The sequence below is a fragment of the Triticum aestivum genome, chromosome 2A (assembly GCF_018294505.1).
Source record: "Triticum aestivum cultivar Chinese Spring chromosome 2A, IWGSC CS RefSeq v2.1, whole genome shotgun sequence".
In the NCBI taxonomy this organism is placed as follows: domain Eukaryota; kingdom Viridiplantae; phylum Streptophyta; class Magnoliopsida; order Poales; family Poaceae; genus Triticum; species Triticum aestivum.
Window position 1 is genome coordinate 496076218 of NC_057797.1, and position 7257 is coordinate 496083474.

The following is a 7257-nucleotide window of genomic DNA, read 5'->3' on the forward strand; positions in this document are numbered from 1 at the left end:
GCTAAGGGCTGCAAATGCCCGCAAGGCTTCAAGGGTGACGACATAATGGCTCAGTGTTATTTAAGGGTAGGTTTGTGAGGAATTATCATGGTCTCATCATTTAGGGTTTGTCGACACCGAGGCATCCTAAAAGCTAAGCTTTTATCATTTAGGGTTTGTCGATGCCGAGGCACCCTAAAAGCCTAAGCTTTCATCACTTAGGTTTTTATCGACACCGAGGCACCCTAAAAGCCAAGGTTTTATCATTTAGGGTTTGTCGATGCTGAGGCACCCTAAATGCTAAGTTAAGTTTTCATCATTTAGGGTTTATCGATGCCGCTGCACCATAGGTTGACTGATATATATGGGTATCTTCTAATAATATACCCTATCAAGGATGGCGCAATAGTTAAAAAAATAGCCAACAGTGACATGCAAGTGCTAACAAAAAAGGGAAGGAGAATTCTATGTTGGGCCTAATCACTTGGCTCTATTGCTACCTATGGCAGTTGCATAATAGTTGTGCAAAAAAATTTAAGAGCGGGCAGTAATGAATAATATTTAATGGGATACCTCAAAAAGCTAATCTAGTATATCCATTTAACAGTTTTCAACTAGAAAGTGCACAAAGTGCAACAAATAGATTATTTCAACCCCAAAACAATAATGATAACATTCTTTTCCTGAACTATAAACGACTCATGGTTTCGTCTGTCCACACATGAATTCAGCAATGTGTTTAATGCAGCAAGAATAAAGGGACACCACATGTCAAAAATCTCGCATCCAAAATTTCACAATTGGGCCTAATGTGACAGTGCATATATAACCAGGCTTATGGTGCATTCTACTTTCTACATGTCCAAACTGTATTTGTCAGACTTAACTAAGTTAACTGTTATCTGCACACCCTAATCTTTTTATCTGATTAACACAAAATAGACATCCCAACACTTGCATTTGCAAATATAACACCATGAGACACTTCAACTAGGTACTTCTCGAAGGACAAACACCAAAAGACAGTAAACATATCAGCCGTTGATAGAAGATTCAAAACTAGTCCTTAGCTTGAGCTTCTGAACTAGTACTGGCAAACCTAGAATAATGGCACAAATGCTGAACTGTTTGAGCTTGTGAACTAGTACTGGCAAACCTAGAATAATGGCTCAAATGCTGAAACTAGAATAGATTATACCATTAGTAATAACTATGCATTGCTCATGTTGTAAAAAGGCACAGAAAGAGAGCAACTGACATTAGTAATAACTATGAGTTGATATCACACTTCTATATGTATAACACAAGAGGAACTTCATCCTACTTAATTAAGTACTAAGATACTCCGGCCCATGCATTAGTCGCAAGTACCCCATATGTCCTATTTTTAGCAAAGTCATGCTAAAATTCATGGAAAATTTCAGCATGACCTTTACTAAAAATAGGACATATGGAGTACCCGAATTTTCAAAATGTAAGTTAATCGACATTCTGGCAAACTCAAGGGCCCCTCGGGGTACCTGCAAAATCATTATCCCACCACGCCCCGCTGCAACCCCACAACACCCCACAATATCATCATGACACGATGGTATTAGACAAAACCACCCCAATATCATCACGACACGATGGTCGGAGACAAAACCCAGCAATATATCTTCTAGCCATGAAACCCTACCCTGATTCTCCTTTCTTCCTCTTTTTTCACTTGAACCTGCAAACATGTAGGGAAAGCAATTAATACAAGGCACAAAAATGGCATGCTATGTAGCCTTAATGCTACAGAACATATGAAATACATGCCAGCAATATATATGATATAAACTCCAATAATTTTTGAATAAAAACAGTAGCTAAAAAAATTAGCAAGCAAGCAATTCATTTGACTAACTATTTACGTGTTCTAGACTCCAACAACCACTCTGGAGACAAGCAGGAAAGTGGTTCTTCATGGATAGCTGAAAGTGGTTGTTCCTTGAGGGATGTGTCATCTATGATGGTGTTGTCTTTTGCTTAATATTTGGGAAAAAGAAAAATTGTAGTAACTTTTGTTATAGCCAAAGGCTTTGTATCAGTCTATCCGATCTGGCATTTGCTGCAATGCTACTACTGCCTGGCTGGTAGACATTGAGACTGCAGCCAAACATCTGAAGCTGTTACTGCTTAGGTAGCGATTTCAATCCTAAATTTGCCGGTTCAGGATTTGTGTCCTTTGTTGCCCTGCACACCCCGTGAGACTGTAACCAAGCTTCTGAAGCAATCTCAATCAACTCTGCTACACGGTTTGTTGCAGGAAAAATAGTTTGGATGACTAACTACCGCTCGGATCAAGAGAGAAGCCCACTTTATACCCGATAAACTTGTCGTAGGTTTACAACTGTAAATTTTTGTTGGTTCATTCTACCTAACTAAACTCTGAAAATTGTTACATGCTTGCTGGCTTGCCACGAGCGTATTGAGGAGGTCACCACACCGGAATAAGCTGAGGCACTGGCGCTCCACCGTGTAGTCGCTCTCACTCATTAAGAAGGGTTTAAGAAGGCCATCTTCACTTCAGATTGTCTCATTCAGTGGTAAAAGTATTGAACAGTTTCAGTAAATCAAATTGAACATATGGCAACAGGAGTTTGATTTCAGTTGGCTGAATCAACCTATAAATGATTAATGTGGTAAAATTGCTGCCCAAATTAAACATATGGGTTCAGAGAACCTTTTTAGATCATATGTTGACTGAAGTTGACTACTTTGCAGATTTCAGTTGGCTGAAGTTGACTACTTTGAGTGCATCATATGTTGCATTCTACTCTTTGCCAAATTAGACTAGTTGACTGCACAATGTATCCAATCTCTAAAATCTGCATCATCGATTCATGGAAGGGAGTGACGGAGGGGTCGGGCCATCAGGTATGGCCGGATGGGCAGTAGCAGTGGGGATGAGATAGCAGCGGCGCCGGCCATCCGCCAATGATACTCGAGGGAAAGATAGGAGGGGGAAGGGAAGGAAATTAGGGGTACCTTTCCTTGTTGCACGGTCGGGATCGTTGGTTGCGAGGTCCCCACCCGAGTTGGGCCCTTCGTCTTGCTGGTGGCAGCGACGAGTGTGACGACCTGACCTGGGTTGGAGGAGGCCGGGCGGAGGACGGTAGGGCGCGTCGTGTCCGCGCTCGCTGGTCGTCGCTCATCGGAGGGAGGATAGGACGGGCGGGGCTCGTCGGATGGAGGAGAGGACGGGCGGCGAGGAACCCTAGCCCGCTCGGTGGATTCGGGGAGGGGATCAATTCGGGTTGGGGAGGGGAATGGGGGATCGACCGAGACCGAGACCTAGACCCAATAGTTTTCTTTCTCGCTCAACCAGACACTAGTCTGATCCACCGCGCGACAGGGGAAGGTTAGCAATGGCGCACCATCTAGGGATGCGCCATAAACACAGTGATAGCAATGGCGCACCTTCCCCTGGGTGCATCATTACTAATTTTTTTTGGATTTTTAGTTGCATCTAATATTTTTTTAGAAAATGATGATCAAATTTGAAAACATTTATGAATGTGAAAAAATATCAACAAATTTGTTATTTGAATATCATCAAATTTGTTATTTGAAAATATTTGAAAAAAATATCATAAAAATTTGTATACCAATGGCGCGCCTCCTAGGGGTTCGCCATAAGTACTTTGATAGCAATGGCGCACCTCCCCTGGTGCGCCATTACTAACTTTTTTTTGGATTTTTAGTTGCATCTAATTTTTTTAGAAAATGACGATCAAATTTGAAAACATTTATGAATGTGAAAAAATATCATCAAATTTGTTATTTGAAAATATTTAGGAATATGATAAAATATCGTCAAATTTGTTATTTGAAAATATCATCAAATTTGTTATTTGAAAATATTTGAAAAAATATCATAAAAATTTGAATACCAATGGCGCACCTCCTAGGGGTGCGCCATAAGTACCTTGATAGCAATGGCACACCTTCCCCTAGTGCGCCATTACTAACTTTTTTTGGATTTTTAGTTGCATCTAATATTTTTTTTAGAAAATGACGATCAAATTTGAAAACATTTATGAATGTGAAAAAATATCATCAAATTTGTTATTTGAAAATATTTATAATATGAAAAAATATCATCAAATTTGTTATTTGAAAATATCATCATTTTTTGGATTTTTAGTTGCATTCATTTGTGAATTGGTAAAACATTTATGAATATGAAAAAATATCATCAAATTTGAAAAAATATTCATGAATTCAAAAAGTGTCCATGAAATTTAAAAATATTCATGCGTTCAAAAAATATTAACAAATTTAATACTTTTTGAGAGTTAGAAATTCAATACCAGAATAAACATAAATAAATATTCATGAGGACTAGAACAGAAGAAATATCATTTCAATATGTCGAACTACAATCAAGAAATGAAGACTACAATTTAAATACAGTCGATCTTAGCTAGCTATCTTTTCACAATCTTCTTGCCCTTTTTTTTCGCAAATGGAGTTCTTCTGTTGAACGGGCGTCCTTTAGGTAGGGTGGTCCTGCTTCTTCTTGTGGTGTATGGCACTTCATCGTCGTCGTCGTGTTCCATCTTCGCGTCGCCGTACTTGTCGAAGTCTTGCTCATTGGCGACTCCATCCATTCCGATGATCTTCCTTTCGCCTCTCCTCACGACAACACCACTGGGCTTTGACGGGTCGGTAATGAAGAAGCAATGGTCCACTTGGGAGGCCAGTACCCATGGCTCATTTTTCGCGGTGACGTTTGCGCCCGCGGTCTTGGATTTGGCTTCGGGTATAACCATGGTGGTGAAATACTGGTCTTCTTTTAGGATGCTCTTGGCCCATCTGACACGGAACATCGGGACCTTCTCTCCAGCATAGCTCAGCTCCCAGATCTCCTCGATCCTTCCGTAGTATCTGTCCTTGTCATTGCCGGTGAAGGATTCCATCGTTACTCCGGAGTTCTGATAACCATCGCTCTTCATGTCCTTGTCCTTGGTGTAGAATGTCTAGTTGTTGATATCGTACGCCTCATAGGTCATCAGGGTGTGCTCGGCGCCCTATGACAAGGCGAATATGAGTTTTTCTTCTCCGGAAGAATCCTCATGTAAAGGGTACGACAGAAGCTTCTCCTTGAACCAACGCATGAAACATGAGTTGTGCTCTTTGATTATATCCCCGTCCGTCCTCTGTTGGCCTCGGTCATTGTACGTCTTCTCAATAAAGGTTTGTGCTCTACCACCCAAGGAACGACCACGTCTATGTGTTGTAGCGCGACTAGGTTTGCTCTTTCAAAGTCGGCATGCATTTCGCGGCGACCATCGCGGTGACCCCATCCAGCGAGCCTGCCGAGGTGCCTTTTGATGGGCAGACCAACAAGGTTCTCGATGCCTAGATAATTCGTGTAGTAGGAGATGCACTCTTCGGTCAGAAAGCCCCTGGGTAATGCTTCCCTATGGACGTGACATGTTGCAAACATATCATTTCATGGCACCATTCATCCTTTCGAACGGCATCATGCTGTGCAGGAACGTCGGCCCGAGTTGGATGATATCCTCCACGATATGGACAAGCAGATGCACCATAACATCGAAGAATGCGGGCGGGAAGTACATCTTAAGCTCGCATAGTATCACCATGATCTCTTCCTGTAGCCTTCTGAGTTGCCTCACGCCAACCAACTTCCAAGAGATGACGTCAAAAAAGTTGCATAGGCCAAATAGCGTTTCATGGACGTGCGCATTCATGATCCCACGGATTGCAACTGGAAGTATCTGTGTCATCAGCACGTGACAGTCGTGAGACTTCATCCCGCTGAACTTCTGCTTCACTAAGTCTAGGTACATCCACACAAACACAGGCTAGGTGCTATGTGTGCTTCTCTGGCTGCCAAACGGATTGACTCCATCGGTGCTCGCGCCCAGCATGATGTTCCTTGCATCGTCCCCAAATTCTGGGTGTTCAAAGTTCAATGCTTGCCACTGGCTCGCATCCTTAGGGTGACTCAGCGTCTTGTCTTTTTTATTTATCTCCGGATCATTTCCGTCATCTTCTTGCTTCTTCTCCTCCCTATCCGCGTGCCAACACATGAGCTTTGCTAGCTTAGGGTCCGCGAAATACCGCTACAAACGAGGAGTGATCGGAAAGTACCACACCACTTTTCAAGGAGCTTTCTTCCTCTTTTTGTATCGAGTGACGCCGCACACCGGACATATGGTATACTCCACGTGCTCGTCCCGATAAATGATGCAATTGTTCATGCACACATGGTATTTCACGTGCGGTAAATCCAGAGGACACACGATTTTCTTCGCCTCCTTGAAACTGGTCGGGCACTTGTTCCCCTTTGGAAGACGTTTGTGCCATAATGACATGTTCTCGTCAAAGCATGCATCGGTCATTTTGTGTTTTACCTTCATCTCCAGAGCCATGAGCGTTACTTTCAGGCAGGTATCCTCGGGCCTGCATCCTTCATACAATGGAGTAATCGTGTCTATCTCCAGTTGATCCAGCTTGGCTTTCTCTCGGGCGGCAGCACTTGCGTTATCCGTCTGCTTGAGAAGCAACTCTTGAATATGAGGGTCCTGTACCCAGCCCATCGATGGTCCATCGTCGTCTGCTCTAGCATCTTCATCTTCATGATCATGCCCTTCGCATGCTCCGGCATCTTCCTCATCATCATGTCTGGCATCTTCTACATGATGACTTTGTACTGCATCTACTTCGTGATCATGTCCTGGAGATTCTTCATCTTCTCGCCCGCCATCGCCGTGGTTGTCTTGCTTCCCTTCCTAATTTCTTGCCCGGCCCCATGGACGACTTCATAATCATCTTCATCACCTTGCCACCGATAGCCATCCATGAAACCACGCAAGAGCAGGTGGTCCCGCACCTGTACGGAATCCGGGTCCATAAGGCTCTTTAGCTTGCATCTTCGACATGGACATCTTATCTCTGCCTCGTTCTTTTGAAGCATCTCAGCCTTCGCGGAGCTCAAAACCCAATTCACGATGCCTTCGGTCATCGTGCGAACCATGGTTGCCTGCGGGGTAGAGCAAAACGATATTTTAGAACCAAAAAATTTTTGGCATGACTTTGCCTAAAAATAGGACAAAAAAGAATGCATAGTGCCAAATTCTCGCCGAAACGGAAATGAATCAACATTCCGACAAAATATTGGCAACTATCGCATTTCAAATACCGGTACCTGCAAACACAAACATATGCAACACCACAAACATACGTAGATCTAGGCCATAAAAAGTGCATGTGCACGTT

The 7257-nt window shown here is 42.9% G+C and overlaps 1 long non-coding RNA gene across 1 annotated transcript; it reads right to left on the reverse strand.

Annotated features, from left to right (window-relative positions):
- Positions 1 to 1554: 1554 nt before the first annotated feature.
- Positions 1555 to 3361, reverse strand: LOC123185444 (uncharacterized). Its single transcript, XR_006493394.1, has 2 exons — positions 2995 to 3361; positions 1555 to 1693 (listed from the first exon to the last, which is right to left on the reverse strand). It is a non-coding gene; the product is annotated as an uncharacterized lncRNA (long non-coding RNA).
- Between the last annotated feature and the right edge of the window lie 3896 nt (positions 3362 to 7257).